This window comes from Ochotona curzoniae, unplaced genomic scaffold, assembly GCF_017591425.1.
Source record: "Ochotona curzoniae isolate NIBS_2020 unplaced genomic scaffold, NIBS_Ocur_1.0 scaffold_3890, whole genome shotgun sequence".
NCBI classification, from domain to species: Eukaryota; Metazoa; Chordata; class Mammalia; order Lagomorpha; family Ochotonidae; genus Ochotona; species Ochotona curzoniae.
The window spans coordinates 22,831,251-22,854,274 of NW_024467115.1; the positions used below are offsets into that span (position 1 = coordinate 22,831,251).

Genomic DNA, 23,024 nt, shown 5'->3' on the forward strand with positions numbered 1-23,024 from the left:
TTTCAAAAACATAATGCAATCATGTTACTCCTTATGTCAAAAGTTGCTGCAGGTTCTTCTTACTCCTGTTACAGTGATACGCTAACCATATTCTGGGTACTTCACAATCCCCAGGTCTCCCCCTGCCCCACCTTCTTTCTTTTTAGTCTCCTCTTTACCTAGCAACAGTAACTCCTAGACGCATGAAGTTACTTTTATTCCATGTTCACACTAATACCATCCATCCTAGCTCTTTCCCTGCAAGAATGTAGCTCGCCCTCCTTTCCAATCTCTTGTCCATGTTAAAAGGATTCTTTGGGAATATTTCTAATCTCAAACCCCCAACCCAATATGCCCACAAGAAAATGAAACCTTGTCTCTCTGAATTTACACAGGGTTTCATTAATTCACCGCAAAAGGCATTTCTGTAAGATTTCTTATATGCACGTTAGATATGTAGTAGTTGTATCTAACGTTTAGGGATTATAAACAATTTGAAGCTGGAATACACACCTACTCATAATTGTATTCCTCCACAGCATCAGAACATAGTATTCATATGCCAAAAATTCCAGAAATATTCAGAATTGATTAAGACTTTTAGAAATAGCCAAATGTGCTCAGGTTCCATGTAAAAAGAACGAAAGCTTAAGCCAACTGAGCATTGGCATCAGTGAGGCTTGGTGATCTTAAAATTTCTACTTCAGGCTGATGACAAAATCAAGCTCTGCTACAGTCAATGAATAATGCATTTCTGCACAAAACATTCTGTTAATGGAAATCTTTTTATGGATTAAGTTCTAAAATACACTTACTGCTCCAGTTATCGAATATTTACTTGAATCATCAGTACAGCCAGTAATGACAAATGGTAAATACAGGGTCATTATAAGGTCTTAAAAATTTAATAAACAGGTTCTCTTCTGAAATCTAGAAAATGTTCTATGGATGGGGATGGAGTGAAATACATCGGAACTGAACAACTCATTGCTGTCATCCAATTTAAGAATCTATTATTTTCTTTTCTTTTTTTATAATATGGCTGAATCCTCCTAAGTAGCTCTTTAAGACCATAGATGCAAGTAAGCTTGTGTTATAATGTGCTGGAGTTTAAGACATTAGAATCTATAATTTTCTTTTAGAAATATCCTCACTTGAAAAAGGGTAACTCTAGGTTCAATTTGCTGGTATTTTTTTTTTCCAGTTCTCAGAGCTCAATTAAACCACCCTCCCTGTTTGCCTGAAGTGGACTGCCTCAGTCACATATGGAAACGGAGATGCACATGTGTTTTGTGCATTCCCTATATGCTGCAGCCTGCCAAGGAAGGCTCCTTCGCTGTGTTATTTCAGCAAGTCGTGAGATGGTAACGATCGTGCTCTCCAAAAGGAAAAGACAGCTATTTTTCCTCTATGTTTTTAGCTCAGGGGCTGAAAAGCACATTTCTGGCTGCTATGACTCCTCTGAAACATGTTCCTGAGGAAGTGATTTTGTGGGGGATTTCAGCAGGGTTAAGGCTGAGAAAACCTAAAACCAGGCTGAGTTCTTGTAAATATTTATGGAGCCAAAAGGTCAATAAAAAGAGGAAGAAGACCCCTGTCTCCCAGTGAAATCCAATTACCAACTATAAATTTACATGGGGAAGAAAAAGTTAAGTCATGTAAAAGTAACATTTTTGTAGGCATACAATGAAATGCGTGCTTTGCAACTGGTGGGTGATCAAACTCATCATAAATCAACTTATACCAGGATTTTCTTACCTCCCTTTTTCTATTCAAAATAATATTCAAATTCTCCAACTCAAAGCCTGAAGTCATCATGACAGGTTTTTCCTACTTCCTACCTGCAGACTGCACACAACTGTGCATGCGCACACGTGAGCCCACACACACACACACACACACACACCTGCTTCTGTCCTCAGTCAAGCAGTCCTATGCTGACTTCCTGTGCCCTTTCCTTCACATCATCTGCAGCCTGTCAATCTTCTTTGCTTCCACTCCAACTCAGACTGTCAATGCCTGTCTAGCAGTACTGAACAAAGATCAGAGGGTACTCTGCGTCTAAGTGGCAAATTTCCAAAGCGACAGGTCTGGACCCAGTGCCCTATGCTACACGGAATCCAGAATCAATTACAAGAGGAAGTGACCTGCACAGAAAGTCAAAAGAGACTCAAGGAATATAATTTTTGTGCTGAAGCTACAGTACCATGATGTAAAACTTGCAAAGTGAGGGAACTGAGGGGGAGATTAGAGGAAGTCAGAAGCAATTGCCTGTACTTAGGATTTGAGTGTTCACTGTGCACCACCTTCATCTGTGATGTAAGTGTGGGACGAGTCACAAAGGGCAAATATCAGGTGACAGCTTCTGTGGGAATTAATGGAAGTGCCTCCCATGTGGTTCTGCTTCTGCTGTGACAGCCGCCCCACTCTCCCCATCCTCACCTCCACTCCCTACATCATTGCCATCCCACACAGACCAGCTAGAACCATCTTGCTAAAGTGCAGCTCTGCACACACCACGCCTGCTCAGAAACAGGGGCTCCTCAGCACAGCCAGATGCCACATGTGCACAGCCCTTAGTCCTGCACCATGGACAGCTGTGCTCAGCCTTCATTTGACATGGACACCTGCTTCTTCCTTCCAGGAACCTAGGACATTTTGAGGCCACATTTTAGCTTGTCTCATTAAATCTTTTTCTGACTTCAAAGCCTGGGCCCTTCAATCATTCCAGAGTGTCTCAGAGGGAGACTGAATGTTCCAGATACTGGGATTTGAGTAGAAAGAATACTATAAATCCAAAGGATCACAAATTTTACACTTTAATAGAAAACGATAGCTACCCAATTTTGGTACTCATGGTCAAGACAAGGAAAACAAAGTATCTTTGTGTGGAAACGTAGGTGCTTTGGTTTAGGTTTGTTTGATTCTGTGGGAAGAGGATTGTTATTTTACTTTAAGAATAGTCTTTTGCCATTAAAAAGAATCACTAGCAAGTCACTAAAAGATCTCTAACTTATTCCTATGATTCTGCTCTAGACATATAGTAAAGATCAGACTTGCCAATTCATGTCACATCATTAAAATTAAATCTGCCTGAGCATTAATTTCTGAAGCCACTAAATGATTTTTAAAAGCAACTCACAGTGAATATTATTAAATGCATTAGCTATGAATCATATGTTTATGATTTTTCAATCATTGCTTTTAGAAGGCTGAAAAGGACACCAATACATTGCAAATCTATTTGTTGTCCTTTAAAGTGTGTCCCATGGGATGAAAGTTTCACTTTATAAGCACACACATATTTACAAAAAGAGACAGTGGAGGGACAGTCAATGTAATGGGCATTTGGGGGCAGAGGAGGAAGATAAGTAATATTGAACTAAGAGAATTAACCATATTCTAACATCAGTAAAGTGGATCAATTCATAAAAAATCATTGAGGAGGCAGAAAAATGCAATTCAGAAAGTTAATTTTTATTTTGCTAATTCTCAGATAAGAAGCCAACCAGGCTTACATATAAAATAAAGATTTTTAAGTGGCAATTCTGTCCAGTATCTAACTTGGAGATTTATAATAAAAACAGTAATAGCCAAGGGCAATCAGAATTCCAGAGGTCACTCTTGATCTATAGAGATGTTGCTTGGAAACCTGGAGGTAAACTTAACTGTTATTGCCCTTGGCCAGGCAAAACCTTCAGAGGTCTGGGAAACACACTGTACCTACATAGCTTCGCACTTGCAGTAACTCAGACTTCTCTATTGTATGAGATCTGACTCTCCCAAGAAACTTCAATATGGCTTCTCTTTCTTTGTATGAATCATACTAAACAATGTACAGTGAGCATTCAATAAAATACCAATATTTAACAGTGACTGCCAGCCAAGCAACTTGATATGCCCTGTCGGTGAACATGACCTATAATCTAAGTCAGGGAAACAGGGGTTGAATTCTAGTTCTATGACTCACTACTACTGCGACTTTTGAGTAAATCATTCAACTATAACCCCATTCCCACCCCTACAAGCCTACGCTTCCTCATCATAAAACAAAGTGTGAGCAATTTCTACATAACTGTTATAGCCTCCAATGAGGTGACTGACATACATGCCATTTGTAAACATTAACACATTGCCCAAATAGTAGTACACATCTTCCCAGAAATCCATTGTGTAGATTCTGTTTGGAGAGTTAAAGATGAGTGATGCTCCCACACCACCACCCTACACCCAAGGTGAAGGAGGGGACAAATGGAATGACACACAATAGGAAATACTATGAAGAAAAAACAAAGCCACCTTCAGTCAGCTTCAGATGGCTACAAAATGCACTCTGCTGCTACTACTGGTCTAATTAATGGCCGCTGAATGGTGAATAAAATGGATAAATGGATGAGTTATAGCCAAGCAGAAGACCTGTGTGTATTTGAAAACCTCTAATATGACACTCTATAAACAGCAGCATTGTTGGGGCCAGATTGTAGGGGAGGCTTGTAAGCACCACTCTTGATTATATATGATAGCAAAGGAAGTTACACTGAACCCAAAAATAACAGCAGATCTAATTTGCACCCTTATCATATCTAAGTCCAGCTAAAATGTGTCCAAATAGACTTAATTAAGTTTTCCTCCCTACTATTTTCCTAATTAGTATAATAACAAGAAAAAATCTAAAAATGGCATATTAAATGAGAAAAAGAACAAGTGATGAACAACAAATCTGGGAAAATGTGAATTTGGTAGTTTCCACAAAAATACCTGGAGAATTATTCATTTTAGAATTTATACTTTAAAGTAAGATTTAAATCATTTCTGAATTCAAAAATTATGAACAGTAATAGCTATGTAATTCTTAGCAAATTAATTACTTCTCTGAAACTCAGTATCCTCAAATGGATATGGGATTCTTAATTCTTAATTTAAAAGGATTACATACCTACAGCACAGAACCTGGCTCAAAAAATGTGCCCAATGAATGTTAATAACTTTCACCTTCCTTCCTAAGTCGAAATATCACTTACATGATTTTAAATAATTACACCCAATGTAATAAGAGAATATAAGCAAATCTAAGTATGTGGTTAAAGGTCCAGGCTCCAGCTAATGGTGCTTTAAATAAATAATGTCAACATGAGTCCACAGGCTACTTGAAGGAAAACAGTGAGATATAAAACAGTTCTCATTGACCATCTTTTACATAAAGTGCCAAAAAAGGAAAATCACCCTAAGAGTTGTGGGTTTTCCTTTCTTGCATATTATTTTCTTTCTATTGCCAATCTGTATTAGGGAAATATGTGCAACTCTGAAGATTTTATTGTTTGAGGAGTACACTAACAAAATTACAGAAAAGTTTCTGATGGTATATCCCATACACATTGTGAAAAAAAAAGCTGAGAAATTTCTGATGAGATGCTTGCTAACAACGACAAGTATTAGTTAATCAGGAAAAAGTACCCGTCTTTGAGTGAGGTCCATGTTTTCAGCCACCTGATTAATATAATCCTTTTTATGTTTAAATGGTGACTTGCAAGAATAGCTACTCTCATCACCGGATTCAAACAAAGGTTTACTCCTCACAAGATCTTATATAACTACGCATCATCCTTACTTAACTCAAAATGATAAAGATTTTCAAGCCCAGGGACCCCAGCGCACTAAATATACCACTGAAGTCCACAGTTCAGCAAGATAAGTAATCAGGTCCTGTGAGCTTCAAGTCAGGGCACTGTCCAGTCTTCCATAGGCACTCACAGGAAAGTGTCTTCAGCATCATTTAAATTGGGTATCACCCATTCATATTTAACCTGAACACTGCTGGGATCTTTGGGAAGAATTATAAAAGCTCTGCTTGCAAGATGGCAAATTAAATGTGGCAGACAAAGCTATCTAAGTGAGTAACTTAAAGTATTAATTTTCATTTACTAATATCTAGTATAGCCATTGAAGGTTTCAAAGTTTTGCTTTTGAAACTTCTGAGACCTCTTTCTTCCTGGTGAGTTTATTGTCTAACTGCCTTATATCGCTTTAATCATCCACATTTTTTTCTTAACACCACTGTGTGCCTGTAACAATAAAACTTACCAGCCACAAATGAATATAGCATAATAAACTTGAGAGGGCAAAACAGGAAGAATCTCTGGAGCTTCCAAATTTGATACTTCTACACTCACTGGATGTTCCAAAGCTTAGAAGTCAGATTCCAGGGCAGTTGCTTCAGGAAGACTGTTTCAGATGAAGCGAAGGGACAATGTTGGCACTGCCCAAGCTATACCAGTCTGCATCCCCGCAGCCTGCCTGCATCATCAATCCTTGCGATGCTTACAAGTAACACGGACACTGTTGGTTCACTGGATTTGGAAGTTAGCTTCCCAAATGACTAGACACTTTCCTTCCTTGTTCATTATCATTCACCAGGTTTTAAAATAGTCCCAGTTTATTTGGAGGGAAATTTAAAAACAAGGGCATAATTTTAGAATTATCAACAAAATTGAGAATTTTAGAAGCTGAAACCTTGCACCCTCAGTTAGGAAGACACATTCTTTTTTTCTTCCAAACTTTCTGTGATTGTGTAAAGGGTTAATTAAAGCATGAGTCTGCTTGGATTAAATTCTTTTTCAAGCCCCCAAATCAGCATCATTTAAAGTACTGATGCCAAAAATCTGTTTGACAGAGCAAGCTTTACTATTGTGACATTTTAACAGTAGCCAAAGTCCTGTTCCCACTAAATCTTGACTTGGCAGTATCAATAATTTGCTAAAAGCTTAAACTCTCCATGACTGTAAGTTCCCTACCTCTGGAGCTTTATACAGCAACATAATGCATCAAGGAAACTGAATTTAGCAATCTTTACTGAAACTTTCTAGGCTTAACACAGAAATGGACTTTTTGTGGGAGGAAACGGGCCTAACACAACGAAGGGTGTTAGTTTTCTCAGAAAGTTCATACTTAAGACTTGAATCTGATACAAGGCAACACAATTACACATTAAAATCTCAAAGTAAAATCTGATATTCTCAGATTCCTTCAAGATTACAAGTACATCATCATTAAAAAGGTAAGTTAAAGAACTGGTTCAAACTACAAATGACAATATTTCTATTCTTCAACTGACATCAATGTTTTTTCCAAAACTCAGTGGGGTTTATAATATTTTCATTTAGCAGTCATCTATCACAGGTTTTGATTGCCTCAAATGGTTTCTGTCACAAATTTCATATGAAACATATTTAATATTGTACTTGATAAATCTTTCTAGTAACATGTAGGTCAAACCACATATAAATCACTTGGTTGAACTTACCTAGTGGCTGAATGTTAAAGAATCAATTAAAAAACAAAAAGCAGTGATGCACCCAAATCAATTTGGTTAATTCTTCAAGTAGATCTGATTATCATCATCTTTTTAGAACTTCAAAGATTCCACCTAAGGATGATAAGGGGGAAAAAAGATGATATTTAAATTAAAGCAGCATTATATGACCTATATGTTAATAATGCAAAAATTCAATCACACCTACTATCCCTTTATTAAGTTATTTTGCTACTTGAAATTATAACGTCAAAAGCAGCTAGCAACTAAATTAAATTTTCCAGTTCTGGATAAAATGAATGTACAAGCACAAAGAAGACAATACAATAATGTGAAACGGTGCGAGAACAGAAGAGCTTATTTTCAGGATTGACTGGCACTTGTAAATGATGTCTAATATTAGTTAGAATATTAAAATTAGAGATAAGCATACAAGTGATTACTTTAGAATTATACTCATTGATTCTGAGGATTCATGTACACCATGCAAATGCGCACACTACAGCTGCTGAAAATCAGTAAGGCCTAGCTACATGTAATCTCTGTTGATCATAGAAACCAATATCTGGGCAGATCATTTTAATGTAATAATGATCAAGAAGTCTTGGAAAAAATGCACTAGTGTGAATTTCTGAATCACTATAAAAATGACACCTTATATCCCACAGAAAGTGTTCAGTAAATGTTAGCAGACTCATAAATAGTCTAATTATTGTTTATAAACAATATCTATTTATTCTATCCATTTAATTTCCAGAAGACCTTTTTAAAGTTCAAGCATTGGGTTTCCAGAGAAGGTTTGAGAAAAAAAAAACAAGCAATATTTCAACTGTTGAGTTTCTAAAATAAATGCTAGGAGGTAAAACAGAAATGAGACAGAAAATTGGACACCTTCCAGCTACTCCAGATTCAGATCTCCCAGGACAGGTTTAGTATGTTAGCATACTGACACTTTAAAATGTCCCAGAGCATCAAATACAGAGACATTCAAGTGAAATTTCAAAGCTATATTCCAAAACCAAAAATATATGATTTTTAATTTGCAATGCATAATTAGCCACATACTGTCAGCCCTCAGTTTCACTACACACATTAGTAAAATTAATTCATAATCTCAGTAGGAAAAACATGAAGATTGAAGCAGATTTGCTGTCCATTAGTATTAGATGGCAACTGTCCTCAAAAAGAAATGTTGCTTACAAGGGAAAAGGCAAGCAGTAATAATTACATGTACTAAGAAGAAACCATGCTCAGATTTTAGTCATACTGCTATTCAAGAAACAGTCATCTAGAAAAGTCATGTGGATATGGTCTCAAAAGACTTCTTCATCAATAGAGATAAATATAGTTACTATTCTGGAGTTCTTGCTATAAGTATGACGAGATATATATCAAATGGCTTGGTTATTTTTAATTACACAGAATCAACAAACAATCCCCTAAACAACCATCCACAGCAACATTCAACACACATTTTTCACATTTGAATAGCTAGAGCAATGAAAATATATATGTTTTTACTTTTCTTGATATTTTAGGACAAAGTTACAAATGCTCTCTCAAATAATTTTGGTTAAGTAGCTTCACAACATCACTGCTGTGTAAATGCCAAGATGATTTTGTGCAAAATGTGGATAAACCATTAAGTCATTTTTCAAGGAAGAATTAGTGTATTTCCCCTATGATCATAAACAATTTAAGGCTCTTAAAACTCTATTCTCACTGATTTTTCAACATACAGTGTGTAGTTGACCTGTACAAAAGTCTAGATCAACAAATATCCTGAGCATTTCTTGCATTATTCTTGCCTTTTAAGAAGTCTCAAATATCTTTAGCATAGCCCATCATTAGGTCAATGTTAACAGATTTTTCACCTGTCTTAGAGTATGATAGTGTTTCTACATAGTTATGGTTGTCTGAATGCTCTTAAATTATTTTAAATGATTTAGGAATTTTTCACTCTTCGAAGTGTGCCTAAAAGTAGTGACTTAAACATGCATATCAAAGTTCAAAAGCAAAGTACAAAAAGTATACTACTACACACGGATGATTCACTCAGTGACTCACTGAGTAACACGAAAAAGACAAGTCTGCTCTTGAGTAGCAGATATCAGGTAGTGTACAAAGCACCACATTTCCTGAAAACTGAACAACAAACCTAACATGGTCAAAGATTCCCTACAGTTTCTCTACCACACAGGAATGCAACACTTACAGCAATTGTACAACACAATGAAAGAAGCTGAGCTTACTCTTCCTCATTTTTCACTTGTATTTCCTACCTGCCTTACCAAATTTGAGGGGGGGGGCAGATTGGGGGACAGACCACCAAGAAGACCATCCATCTGTAATATTTTGGTTTTATGAAAGTCTCAACACACCATAACTGTGTGTCTGTCAGTTCCACGATCTGAACAATGGGGCAATCCATCATTAGCTAATATTTGATCATGCTTGTCACCAATTGGTCGGCCTTGGTTATTTATGGGTAATCAATCATCTGTTACCACAGTGCTGGGCTTGCATGGCTTTCTGTAGCCAATGGTTTACCCCACGTGCTACACAGGAACCAGGCTCCCCAAGTTTACCAGGATGCTCCCTGATACAGTTCTGCTGACAGTGCTACAATGCTGAACACATCTTTTAGAAGCCCTTCCATCAGCAGACTGTCCCCCAGGATAAACTTAGGAGTCATAATTATCTTTGTGGAACTGGAAAAATCCTTCTTGGTCATCAACCCTTCTTCGATTGCTGGTGAAACTGATTCTTAGAGCAGCACCACCACTGGCCCACAAGCAGCAGCTGGAAGCCGGCTTCCTACCTATTACTCCACTGTTACTCCCTGTGCATCATACAGCAGCCCTGCCACATGAAAACAAAACAAAAAAATCAATCATTTGTTCAGCTCCAATTATTTTAACTTTGCTTCTCATTTCAGGACAGGAAAGGAAGACAGTCATGGTAGAATGAGCAAAAGCAGACAGAGGCTACAACACCCTCTCCATCATGGTTATAGTCAGCTTACCTCTTTACCAATCTACTAAAAAACTGGCTAATGGGAATAAACAACTCAAAAAGTCTTGAAACAGTAATATATAAAAGATACCCTGGCAGATTGGCAAGATTTTGAAACAACAGGTTAAAAGCAGAGTTCTGATGGCTAGTCAGGACTAACTTATACTAGCTAGCTAGTTTGCTATATCATTTTTTTTCCACTAAAGCATGTAACATTGAAGATATTTTTAATCTGGAAAACTTCTTTATTTCCATTACTTAAGCACCAACTATAGTCATAGAATAGACATTCGTATCTTGACAATCATCTTGATTTTTGTCTGAATATGACTTTTAGACCTCAATGGAGGCTTAGTTCCAGAAAGTTCCACCATGATCACAGAATCTGGGGATATTCAAGTCACATAAATTGGTGTAGAACTTGTTTGCAATTTATTCCAACCCTTTCATATACTTTAATCACCCTTATTTATAGTACCTAATAAAAGGTAAAAGCTGGGAAACCAGCTACAACATGCAGTATAGGAAGTAATAACAAACTATATGCACACTCAGTATAGATACGTTTTTTTTCTAAATATTTTTAGGCTTCTGTAGACTAAACCCATGGAAGTAGAATAGCAGATTTGGAAGGGTGACTGCAATTTTTACATCTACCTCTGTTCAAGTATGTTTTAACATAGATGTGCTCATAATACACTTTTATTGGCAAATTCTGCCTTTGTTTCATTTAACATTCTATCAGCACATTCTCTATCTGTATGTGTTTTACAGGGTTCTCCTTCCAGCTCCCACAGGGTCAGCGCAAAGGCATTCCCTTGTCATCCCAACATTCAAGAACATTTCAAATGTTCTTTTATTATTGGCAACACTAGAAATACTGTTTTCACCTTAAAATATCAGAAATAGGATCAGGAAATCAAAAAGTGGAAATATTTCATGGACTTCTTCTTTGTTTCACATTGATGCCAAAAGTCTGAAATGATCTATAAAGCCACCAGCAGTAGACAAGCATTCAACTTCCACTTAACTTCTTTATCACTTTAACACTGAAGTGTTTCTGGTGGCTTGATTTGGTGCTATATACCTCAGGGCTACTTTTTATTTTATCAGTGACTATAACTACTTTCCCATCGAAAAACAATTTCATTATCTTTCACTGCTATCTTAAGACTTTTCGGATAAAATTTGACTACATTTATGTTCTAGTTTATCCTGTGGATTTAAAGAGCCATATGAACTTTTTAAACAATTTTTTCCATTAATTTGATTTTACAGTATTGAATCATGTGATTTGTCTGGCATCTCACTGGATTCCTGCCATGAAGTACATACTCGGATATTTTTTAACAATTCCAAACATTTGTAATAATGATCCTAGTTGCCAAAGCATCCTGTTTTATTCAGCTTTCTATAAGTTTGCTATATTACACCATGCCTAAATTGTTGAAAAAATGGGTCTATCTTAATATAGCAAAGGTCTTCAAATAACTCATGGAAAATACACACTATGAAAAAACTATGTATGGATTTCAAATATTTTTGCACCAAAATAAACACATTTTAATTCTATTTTCCATGAACTCTCTGTGGTATCCTCATGTTTTAAGTGGAAATTGCACTCAAACTGAAGTACCATAATGTGAGTAGCATGACTGGCACTGCATTTAATGGTTCTCATGGCATTATCCCATGTACTGGGATGCATGCATTAGGCAGGTTTTAAAAGAAAATATTTGTGTGAAAGGAAAACTTGGAGTAAGAGAGACAGACAGAGAAAGAACAGAGACACAGAGAGAGAGAGCGCGCACTTCTGTTCATCTGCTGGTTTACTCTCCCAAATGGCTACAACACATGGAGCCAGACCAACTCAAAGCCAGGACCCAGAGCTTCTTCCAGGTCTCTCACGTAGGCACAGCAGCCCATGTACTTGGGCCATCCTCTGCTTCTTTCCCAGACACGTTAGAAGGGAGCTGAATCAGAAGTACAGTGGCCAAGACTTGAACTGGTCTGCATATCAAACAGCTGCACCACATGACAGTTTTACACTCTACATTGCAGCCCCAGACCATGTTTGGCAGTTTTAATACATGTTTCAGAAAGTTCTTGTACATATCATAGGCCTAGTTTACACACTATTTGTCTTTTCCTCAAATATTCCTTTATATTCTTAAGCATGTAAATAACCCAGATAAGCAAAAATTTCACTCACATCTTCTGAATTACATTATTTGATTAAGTTTATTATTTACTCTCCATAATCAGTCATAAACATTAGGAATGCAATTAGAATTGTGTGGAATCACATACATATTTTGTATGCAGGCAGCTGTCCAATGGGTTTTCCCATGTTAAAAAATAAATAAATAAAAACACACTGGAGGGAGGCCAGCACTGTGGCACAGCAGCTTCAGCCACTACCTGTCACAGAGGCATCAAGTTGAAGTCCTGGATGCTCGCCCCCCAATTCAACAACCTGACACTGTACCTGAGAAAGCAATGGAAGATGTTGCAAGGGCTTGGGCCCCCCCTACACACACACACACACACACACACACACACACACACACACACACACACACACTCACAAGGATGATCTGAATGAAGCTCTTGGTATCTGGCTTTGGCCTGGCCCAGCTCCAGCCATTGCAGTCATTTGGGGAGTAACCAGCTGATGAAAGATTTCTTTCTCTATGGAAGATATTGCTCTTTCTCTCTCTTTCTGCTATTTTGTCTTTCAAACAAATGAAACAAATCTTTTAAAACCGGTGAATTATTAGGCAATTCGAAATTTATGACATTTTACCTTTTAACATTCAATAAATATTTATGCTCTGCTAGTCTCCTGGTTCTCTGTCTTTCCCTACTTCCATTCCAAATGCTTGGGGTTACAACATCCCTCACCTTCAGAAACTGGGGTGTCATTTGCTCACAAGAAACCCTCCTCTTTCCCCCACCCACGTATCCCCCATCCCCGCCCCCCTGGCTGCAGTGACATACTTCAAGCAAGAGCAAACAATGCCCAAACTGAAGACATCTATTTAAATCTTACCTTAGAAAAAAAAAAGCCAAAAAAAAAACCCAAAAAAGAACATACTGTAACACAATGTGCTATAGAAAGGATAACCACAGGAACAATATTTGTCTGCTCCTAGTTGATTACATATTTTTAAATAATGTCAGATTGTCAATAAAATATAATAGCATTTTCAATTAAAAAAAAGCAAGCCTTCATTTCCTAAAAAAAAGTCAATCAAAAGTCAAAAGGTACACAAATACCACAAAATAACCTCTCATAAAATCATTTTATGTTCTTGCTGCACTTACACGAGAAACAAAGCTACGAATTCATTTGAAATATAGCTGTATAGCACGGATGACCTGGTCTGTAGTACCCTTTCCTTCCCCTCCATCCAACCCATGGCTCCTATCTGCCATCTGTGACATTGGTTTGGATCGAAAAACAGAGAAATGTAAATGGCTTTCAATTATAATGAAATGTTTTAAGCAAATATAACTGCAAAAAAATCTACATGATGATGTACATGTTAATTAACTCCATGTGTTATATTCCTTAATTTCAGGAACCTCAAGGTACTCTCCAATATATGATTTCCTTGGTACATGAAGAGGTCTGGATACTGTGCTGGCAAGGAAGAGAAAGCTAAGTGGAAGGAAAAAGACCAGGGAACCTGAATCTCTGTGTGAAGGTGGGCCAAAAGGAACTGTTGTTATTTTCCACTTTCCTTTGAAAGTCACACTACGTGTCAGGTTCAATGAAAGCATGAGTGACGTGTGCTTCTCCATCTTCCTAATAAAATAAACACAGAGACAACTTGCCAAATATTTCATCTACGTCTTGTTTCCTGAAAGACTACAAAATGCCCAGAGATTTTGGTTCTCGGAGTTCAGAATAGCAAGCTGAGTGGGTGTAAGCAATTCAGGTGAAAACGGGAGACAGCTAAGGAAAAGGGAATCAAACTCCCTGCTCCTTAGTATACACTTTTTTTCTTCTTCTGTATTTTCAGGCCATTTAAAGAAATGCTTGTGGTTTGGGTCTAATGGTTATCCAAAGAAGGCTTACATATACAGGCCTGATCAATGCTAACCTTAGCACAGTTACACAGTTAGCACACAATAAAACATTTCCCAAAAGTGAAACCTGAACTTTCATGGGGGTCTCTATCCATTGCCCGGCAGTTAACAGCACTTTGTAAAGCTTTAATATGCAAACGAATTGCCAGGGGAGACTGTTAAAACACAGATATGGATTCTTCAGGTCTGAGTGCATCTCATAAGTTCCAAGTGCTATAAATGAGTGTATATTGTGAGTGCCAAAGTTCACTAATAGCCAAACAACAGAAAAAAACAATCAACCAATTGAGAATGTTTGCTTAGGGATCTTTAGCTGGTTAAGCCATAGCTTGAGATTCAAACATCCCATATCACAGGACAGGTTCTGATCCTCCCAGCTCCACTGCCATTCAGCTCCCTCCTACTATGCCAGGGAAGACAGTGGAAGATCATACAAACACTTGGCCCCCCACCACACCTATGGGAGATCAGGATGGCGTTTCAGCCTCGTGGACTCTGTCTGTCCAACTTAAACTAAGGTGGTTCTTTGCAAAACATCTCTCCTCTCATATCCCTCTCCCTCCCTCTCTCTCTTTCTCTCTTCAACCCTCTTTCTCCCCCAAATCCCCTCAGGTGCTTTCCCTTTCAAATAAATAAGTAAATCTTACTCTAAAAGCGTTCCCATGCTGAGTATAATAAACTGCTTACAGGAGATAACAAAGTATGTAAGATGAACACTGAAGGAACGCATAAGAAAATGTTTTAAGAAAAAAAATATGTGCTAGATGCTAAAATGTTTGGCAAAGAATCTACAAATAACAAGAATTGAGAGCAGAACAAGTGCAGCACAGGCTAAAGTAGTGATAAGTGACTTCGTAGGTACAGCAAGTTGGAGGTGTGAGGCCCGGGGTTCCACCACAAACTTGGCAGGGAAAGAGAGGCGACCAGATTAGAATTCCAGTAGAAGAAAGCCACCATGCACCTGTTCTGTGACTATAGAAACTCCTGATCACAAATCACCTTTTACCAAGTGAAGGAAAACTCTCACTTTGTTTAAAATGTATAGACTTCAGAACCATCATATTCTGGTAGTCTCGCTTTAGTCTTATGCAATTTTCTCCACTGGCAGCAGCAACAGTGTTATGAATGACATTTTAGATTTAAGCCTAGGAGCACAAAATTACCATTTTTGCATATACACTTATGCATATGCATGCCTTTGATTAACATATGTCTTTAATGATTAACAATTTTAAGAGCATTAAAATTATAACTTTTACTGAGATGCAATTAATAGTCTATTGCTAAGCATTTGAATTTCACTTTTATGAAAAAAAATAAATCTTTTTCTCCTGTAAAATCCTTTTAGATGCACAGAACCCACACAACACCTCCTCTCCAGCATTATTCTTTCTTTTCCTCCCACACGAGCTGACAATGGGAAGAAAGCATCCAGAAACAGAAATTATTAATGAAGTATACCTGCTTTAAAAAAAAAATCTCCTTGGAGAATTCTTTCTGCCAACCCACAATATGTTGGGAAAATTGCACAATGGATTTAACAAAAAAAGTAACTATTCCAAAGGTTCATAGAACTGTGAACAATCTATCATTAGCCCTTTTTCAACTGAAAAAAAAAAAAAAACAACAACCAGAAGGAGAGGGACTAAGGGTACCAGCAAGCTACACAAAAGAAGCCAACAAACTGAAACAGAGACAGAACATTTTCACACTGCTAAGCTAGGCCTAGGCTCACTGAACCCCAATGCCATCTTTCATGTATCGGTTGGAATCACCAATGTCACCACCTTACTGTAAGCAGGAAGAAATTCCATTTTGAATAACTGAAAACATTATGCTTCATCTTGGTGCTACATGCGTAACAATGGTTCACCTAACAACCACTGTTCCCAATAGGTTCCTTGTACCCAACTTTCCTCTACTTCCTACCCCTGCAAGGGAAGTCTGAATATAGACAAAGAGTTACGACAAAATGCTGCAATTTCAAAGCAGCCTGGAAGGCTTGAGCATGATAAAGTCCCTGGATCACTGCGCTATGCTACGGAGGCTCTGGAAAGCAGGATGCCCCGGTGGAGTCACCTTTCCACCCCAGTCCAATGAGCACACAATACAAACACTCATTAGTGACAAGAACTCCACAGGAAGACGACAGCGTTACTCATGAGTGACTACGCCACAATAAACAGAACACAACCAGTGTGCCTGATAGGACAGCCACGCCAGTCTTCTACCAGGGTCTTCCCCTTTCTATTCTGAACCTTTTCAAGTGTCCTCACCGATTTAGGTCACAAGAGGCAGCGAAAGGAGCTTAAAAGCGTTTTCACACTAGGCTAGCTAACCACATCGTGTTCTTATTATTTGCTCTAGGAAGCAAACAAGAACAAACAATCTTGGCACATTTTAAAATGTAATACAAAGAAATAACTTTGTCTTAAGATACAACGTGAGGTGGGTCACAAAAATTACAACTAAATATGGGCTGCTTTCAGTTTTCTCAAGCAATTTCAACTGGTATCAAATTGATCCTTATGAAGATCATTTGTGATCGGTAAGTTCCTCTCTATTTCTGTCTCTTTGCTCCCCATTACTTATCTAACACCTGTGCACATGTGCTTCTGGACATGTTCCACCTGTTTCTCTTCAGTGTTCAGCACTGCCATCAATTGTGCTACTGATGCGGCCACCTGCTTCATCACTTAGCCACCCATGTTATCAGAAATTACAGAGTTAAATTTGCAACAGCCCTGGACAACAGCACATTACAGCCTGGAACCCTGGTGGAAACAAGGTTCAGTAAAGACTTCCCGAGCCAGCACTGATGTCCTTACTAAGCGGCTGCCAGGCCTAGATCAAATGAAGGTCGGTGCAATGTCTCCAGAGGAAGCTGTTCAACTCGCTGGGTTGGTTCCCCTGGAGACCTGCCAAGAAGACACTGCAGACTGACAGCCAACCTGACAGAGCTGATGTCTTCCCCCTCTTTCCCCCACCCCCTAGCAGAGGAGCTCCCCACCGGATGACAGGCTGGGTGCAAACCCAGCTTCCGCAGACACCACAGGGAGGGCACAGCCACGCTGAGCAGCTGGGGACAGCCACTTGCGGCTGATACAAAGGCAGACTCCTTGCGCTGCAGGCCAATCACTCTGGCTGTGGAAATGTATGCTGCAGACAGGACATCCCTCCTGGCACCCAGTCTGAGTGAAGTCCAGGCCACAGCAGCAACAGCCTGGCCCCGGGACAGCCTGCACCACACATCAAAGCCAGAGGCTCTGGGAGGCTGGCAGGCTGCCAAAGACGCCCCAGAGCCATGGGGGACTGTGTTGTCTTAGGACAATAGCAAACTGGGTTGCTGTAGTGGGTAAATTCCAAGCACTGGGGAGGTCTTCATTGAGATTTTACCCTCTCCTGTCAGGGCTGTGATTTAATTTCCTTTGAGAAGGAAATAAAGAAAGAAAAAGAAAAAAGAAAAAGAATATATATATATATTCCAAACCCTCTGTCTGCACCGGAAGACACCATAACACAAGCTCAACGCACGCAGGCCCTTCTTAGCTCATGGCCACTGTCTACAAATGACTGAGATATGGCATGTTCCTCTTTAGCTTAAGAGGGCTTTCAGTGGAATGGGTAATTAAGGTCATTTAAATGCAAACATCTTGCTTCCATCGCTACTCTCCTCCCAGATATTTCCCATCAGTTCTGTTTAATTAGAGTACTGTCACACGTTAATTATAACCTGACAGTTTTATTGATTCGGCTAGGGCACAGGCATACCGTCCCATTTTCTGTAACTAGGCCTTAAAATGAGGAATCAAACTCAGTTACAGTACTGATGAGGTCTTACTAACGACCCACTTGCTTAACATAAAGATTCACGCTGGGATCCTCTTATAGTGTCACATTCTCGAGTAGTTTTTTGCTGGAAAACATACCAGAAAGAAGCCAAGAAACAAGAAACCTATAGGATAATGTACAGAAAAAAAGTCTATCTCTTGTTCTTCCATGATCTTAATCTGTGATTTCCAAGAACCAGGATGCAGGATTGTGATTCAGTTGGGGAGAAACAGCAACTGAACACCCTGAAGACACTTACTGAAATGACCCAGTCTGCCATAGGAAGCCAAGCAGCATACATGCTCACCAAAACAGAGACTTGTTCATCTTGCTTTCAGAGGAAATGAGTATGAGTTGAGGTCATTCAACTCTAATCCACATTGTGCATTAGCTTATACATCAGTTATACTTCTAGTAGCACCTGCTCCCACATGCCAGCAGTGTGTCACAGCTCAGCATGTCATTTGTAATGGCATGCCGGGGGTGGAAGAACTTTCAACTCTTGCTAATCTGGTGCAGGCAATGCCAAGGTACAGAGTTTTACTTGATTACCCAAAATGTAGAGCTATTTTCAGCTTCTGAATTTGTCCTTCTGGCTACTTCATCAGTCCTAAAGCCATCTTACAAGCCTTTAAAAATACCCTTTCAACTCAATTGCCACTTATTTTATCTTGGGGCAAACACTTGAAGTAATCCTCCTAAGTCTCCCAAAGATAAAACCACAAAATAGAAGGACAGAGACAGTTTTACAAATGCTTGCAATTTGAAATGATCACTGCAGCCTTGATAGTGAGTCTTCAGTCATCTCCAAACTCTTTATCGAAACCCTGAGCAATTAACACTTAGCAGGACCTTAGTGTCTGGGGACACAAACCAATCATATTTCAGCTGCATTTCTAAAAATGATTTTGAAAAGAAACATTGAAGAATAGAAATTTTCAAAAATCTGCTAACTGATAGAGGAAGAATTTCAGTTATTTCTGAATAATTCCATTGGAATTTGTGTTCAATATTATTAAAATAGGACATTTTGTTTGTTGCTCTTCATTAAAGATTATTAAATCAGCATAAGACACCAAAACAAAACTACAGATCTAATAGGTATGGTTGTACTTTTTAAAAATCGAATTTTTATTCATGTGTTTAAATTTTTTTTCTCAATGTGAAATGACCTCATGAATTGTTTATTGTTTTTATGAATGTGAAAGGGAAAACACAGTTATATACCATAATTCTGCAGTGATTTAGCATCTTAGTACTCAGAGAATTTAATAAAAATTAAGAGCAGCCACATCTGAGACTTTTTTCCAAGGTTTTTCATCTTTAACCTATGAAAATCAAGCACCTGTTTTGTTTAGTGCTAAGCTATTTCTTACAAGTCCCTAACCATCTTCTTTTAAGGTCACTTCAAGACCCATGATGCAGCAACTGTGTAAGTATGGGGGAGGGGAAAACAATACAAATAACAGAATTTGTGGTTTTTCACTACTTTCTATCCTGAGCCACACAGCCCCAGTTGGGAATACAGCATAAATGGGCAGGAAATGAGTCTATGGTGCAACAGGACCTACACAATCTCCCAAGAAGATGACTGGGCTCAGCTCTTTCCATTCAAATACACTCAAAAATAGTTGGAAAAATCATGCCAACAACTAAACTTGCTACTGGGCTTTCATCAAGGAGTCTCCATTCAGATCAAGTGAATGTGTCAACTCTGTCCTGAATCTATGAAAGGAACCAGATGCTCCTCTTCCCTTTTGAAGTCCTATAGGCCTTCATCTGATCAATAAGGCCAATTGTGTTGTATGTGTGTGCGGTGTGTTAAGAAAACCACACACAAAAAATCTTTCTATTATCTAACCACTTACACCCTTTTCTACCTGACAAAAAGTACTGTTTCCTATTTCAGTACTGATAGGTGGCTCTTTCTGTCATCAGTTAACCTATACAATCATTTACCAAGCAACTGTAACCAATCAGGTACCTGATCCATTCAAGGATATAAAAATGTGGTTTGGGACAGATGGCTTGAAGATGCAGTATGAATTCCAGCTGGACCTACAGGCAGGTGAGGTTTAGATATCAAGGAAGTTCTGAGAGTAGAAACATGGAAAAGGATCTGTAGACATCTCCCACGTTTGTCAGGTAGACAAGGAGAAAGCAAAGGTTAAGAAGAAATATATCATGCTGCTTAACCACACTAAGCCAGGGGTATCTTGGAAACATCCAGGTAGAAAGGTTTAAGTAAGCAACTTGACATATACATCCACACCCTCAGAAGCATGTAAACTGGAAATCCAGTATGCAAGACCACTATAGCATCTAAGGCAATACCACGTGATACCAACAACACTAAGCCTATATATATTGGTCTGAGTAGTTATGGACAGTGAGAAATTGAAAGTCTGAATTTAGAGAAAAGCCAAAAAATTGGAAAGTACATAAAAGTGCTGAGAACAGAGGCAGGAATGCTAGGCTCACAGTGTCAAATAATCAAGTGCAGAAAAAATAAATAAGTAACAAATATGAAGATTCTTTAAAAAGTCCATGTAAATATGCCATCTTGAAAAAACTTTTTATCCCCAAGTAATCTCATATATTATAGCTAGAGTCAAGTCCAAATCAACCAAGTCAAAGACCTAGAAGACTAGATTTGAATTCCAAAATGAAAGGATTATTGGTCTGCCTGCCAGAAAAGATAGTCACAACTGCAGAAGACTCAAGACAGGAATCTAGCTAGAACGGGATTATTGATTTTATTCTTTGTTTGTTTGCTTTCAAGATGGAAGGAATTTGAGCACGTTTACATTTCCCAAGTTGAGAGCTCAAGGTGATAGCTATGGCTCTGTAAAGAAAAAATGTCGCAACAAGACTTTACTGGATTAAATTTTGGCCACAGTGGAGAGATAATTATGAACTGATTGTGTTAACATAACACATTCTCAACCATTGACTCTCCACAAATACTGATTTGTTGATTAAAGGACTGAAGGAACATGCTCTCTGCTGCAAAAGAACTCATTAAGAAATCACACAAGTCTGTGGGAGTAGGTGAAGGTAAACTTGCATCATACAATTTTCCAGCTAAACAAAATTTACAGATAATCCACTAAAGTATCTTATTTTAAAACATATTGCAAATCAATGCAACATTAAAAACCTCCCCTGGAAAATATGGAAAGAAATGCTTGCTGTAAAGAGGGTGACCAAACTGCCCCAATTCGGGAACTTCACAAAATTTCACTCAGATCTGATAGGAGGAAATTGTTAAACTTGGCAAGTAAAATCAGCAGTGAGTACATGAAGAAAAGTGCTGAAGAACTCATGGAAAAGCATTCACTGGCCTTCTGTACTCCCTGTACTGGATAACCAACTCAACCTGCTCAGTCTGGAGTCATACCTACAGGGGACTGCATTAGAGTCACACTAAAAACAGTAAACAAAAACCAGACCAAATGAAAAATGTCGGTATTACAGTGTGCTGGTTTCTATTGCATGAATATACCTGAAAACCAAATTTTATTCACATTCACACAATGAGAAATTTAGAAAAATACGGTATTTTATTCAAACTTAGAAAATTCTGGAAAAATAATTGAAGCTCTATTCCATGTATTTTTGCAAATTTCATGAAGCATTTTCCAATTTTGTTTTTTATAAATTTTAAATAAGAGATTGGGAGAGAATTATAAAACAGCAATAAGCAGCAACTAGAGCAAATCTGAACAATGAGGCCAAGTAACAAGATTTGGCCACAGCTGTGTAAGTAGGGTCCTACACCAGCTCTCATCTTGCAGCTTTTTTAAAATGCAAACACACAGCAATCCTGGAACTAGTCACTGGTCTTCTTCTTGCTCAGACATAGCTGATCATCCTGGCAGCTTGGACTCTGTCTAGGTTGCTATATTTCCACAATAAGAATGCTGAAAAGTTTGGCCTTCCTACCGAGAAACATTTAAGAGAACCAGAGTTCTAGAACTAGCAGTGCAATTTGAGACAGTCTACACAGAGGAAAGCAGATATAACCAGCCTTACTGAACCTTTGTGTGCTAGGCATTGTGCTGTATGATTTGCCTTTCCCTGTTTAATCTTCTGTGAGGCAGATACAATTACTCCCTGCCTCCCTCCCAGGGGACTTGAGGCCCTAGAAGTATAAGAAACTTGTCCATGACCTCATAGTAAATGCTAAAGACAGTTTTTTTCATTCCTGAGTCTGATTCTGAGCCAATGCTTTTGAAGACATACAGAAAAAACATCTCACAGCTACTTACACCCCAAACTTCAGTTTAAATGATTCTGACCTGCAAGTGGACCACCTGTGACATCCCAGAAGCTAGTCCGACATATTGAACCCCACTGATAACTCACTTTCTGAACTGATGTGACTGGCCCTGTGGCAGAAGGGGTTCAGATGGGTCAACAGGCTTCTTAAAACAATGGCAGACACCTGTAAAGTTTCAATGAAGGTCAAGGCTCCAATTTGACAACAAAAAATCAAAACCTTCTTTTATAGTTCAAGAGTGTTCTTTTATCCTAGTCACTGTCCTAATTTACTTTGGCACTGTGTTTGTTACTTCAAGTAAGACTAAGGTTTATGAGTTTGGATGACTTCATAAACCTTAGCTCCACAAGATTAATTCTGGAAAGCATGACATGCTTTGTGTCTCTAGAAAATAAAATCTGGAGTTTTGTTCTTAAATAAAAGCAAGAAATATCCAAAAAAGTTGTGAAACTGTACCTGATTTTTTTTGTCTAAAAGTCTAATTTTTCCATAAAAAGTAACATTTTTCTATCT

At 38.3% G+C, this 23,024-nt stretch overlaps 1 protein-coding gene across 2 annotated transcripts in view; it reads right to left on the minus strand.

Annotated features, from left to right (window-relative positions):
• HIVEP2 (HIVEP zinc finger 2) overlaps window positions 1–23,024 on the minus strand; it is a 188,900-nt gene that overhangs the window by 72,662 nt on the left and 93,214 nt on the right. For both annotated transcript variants that reach the window (XM_040965419.1, XM_040965417.1), the window contains one exon: window positions 7,280–7,402. The gene's annotated coding sequence lies outside the window, so the exon portion shown is untranslated. The remainder of the gene's footprint in view (window positions 1–7,279; window positions 7,403–23,024) is intronic.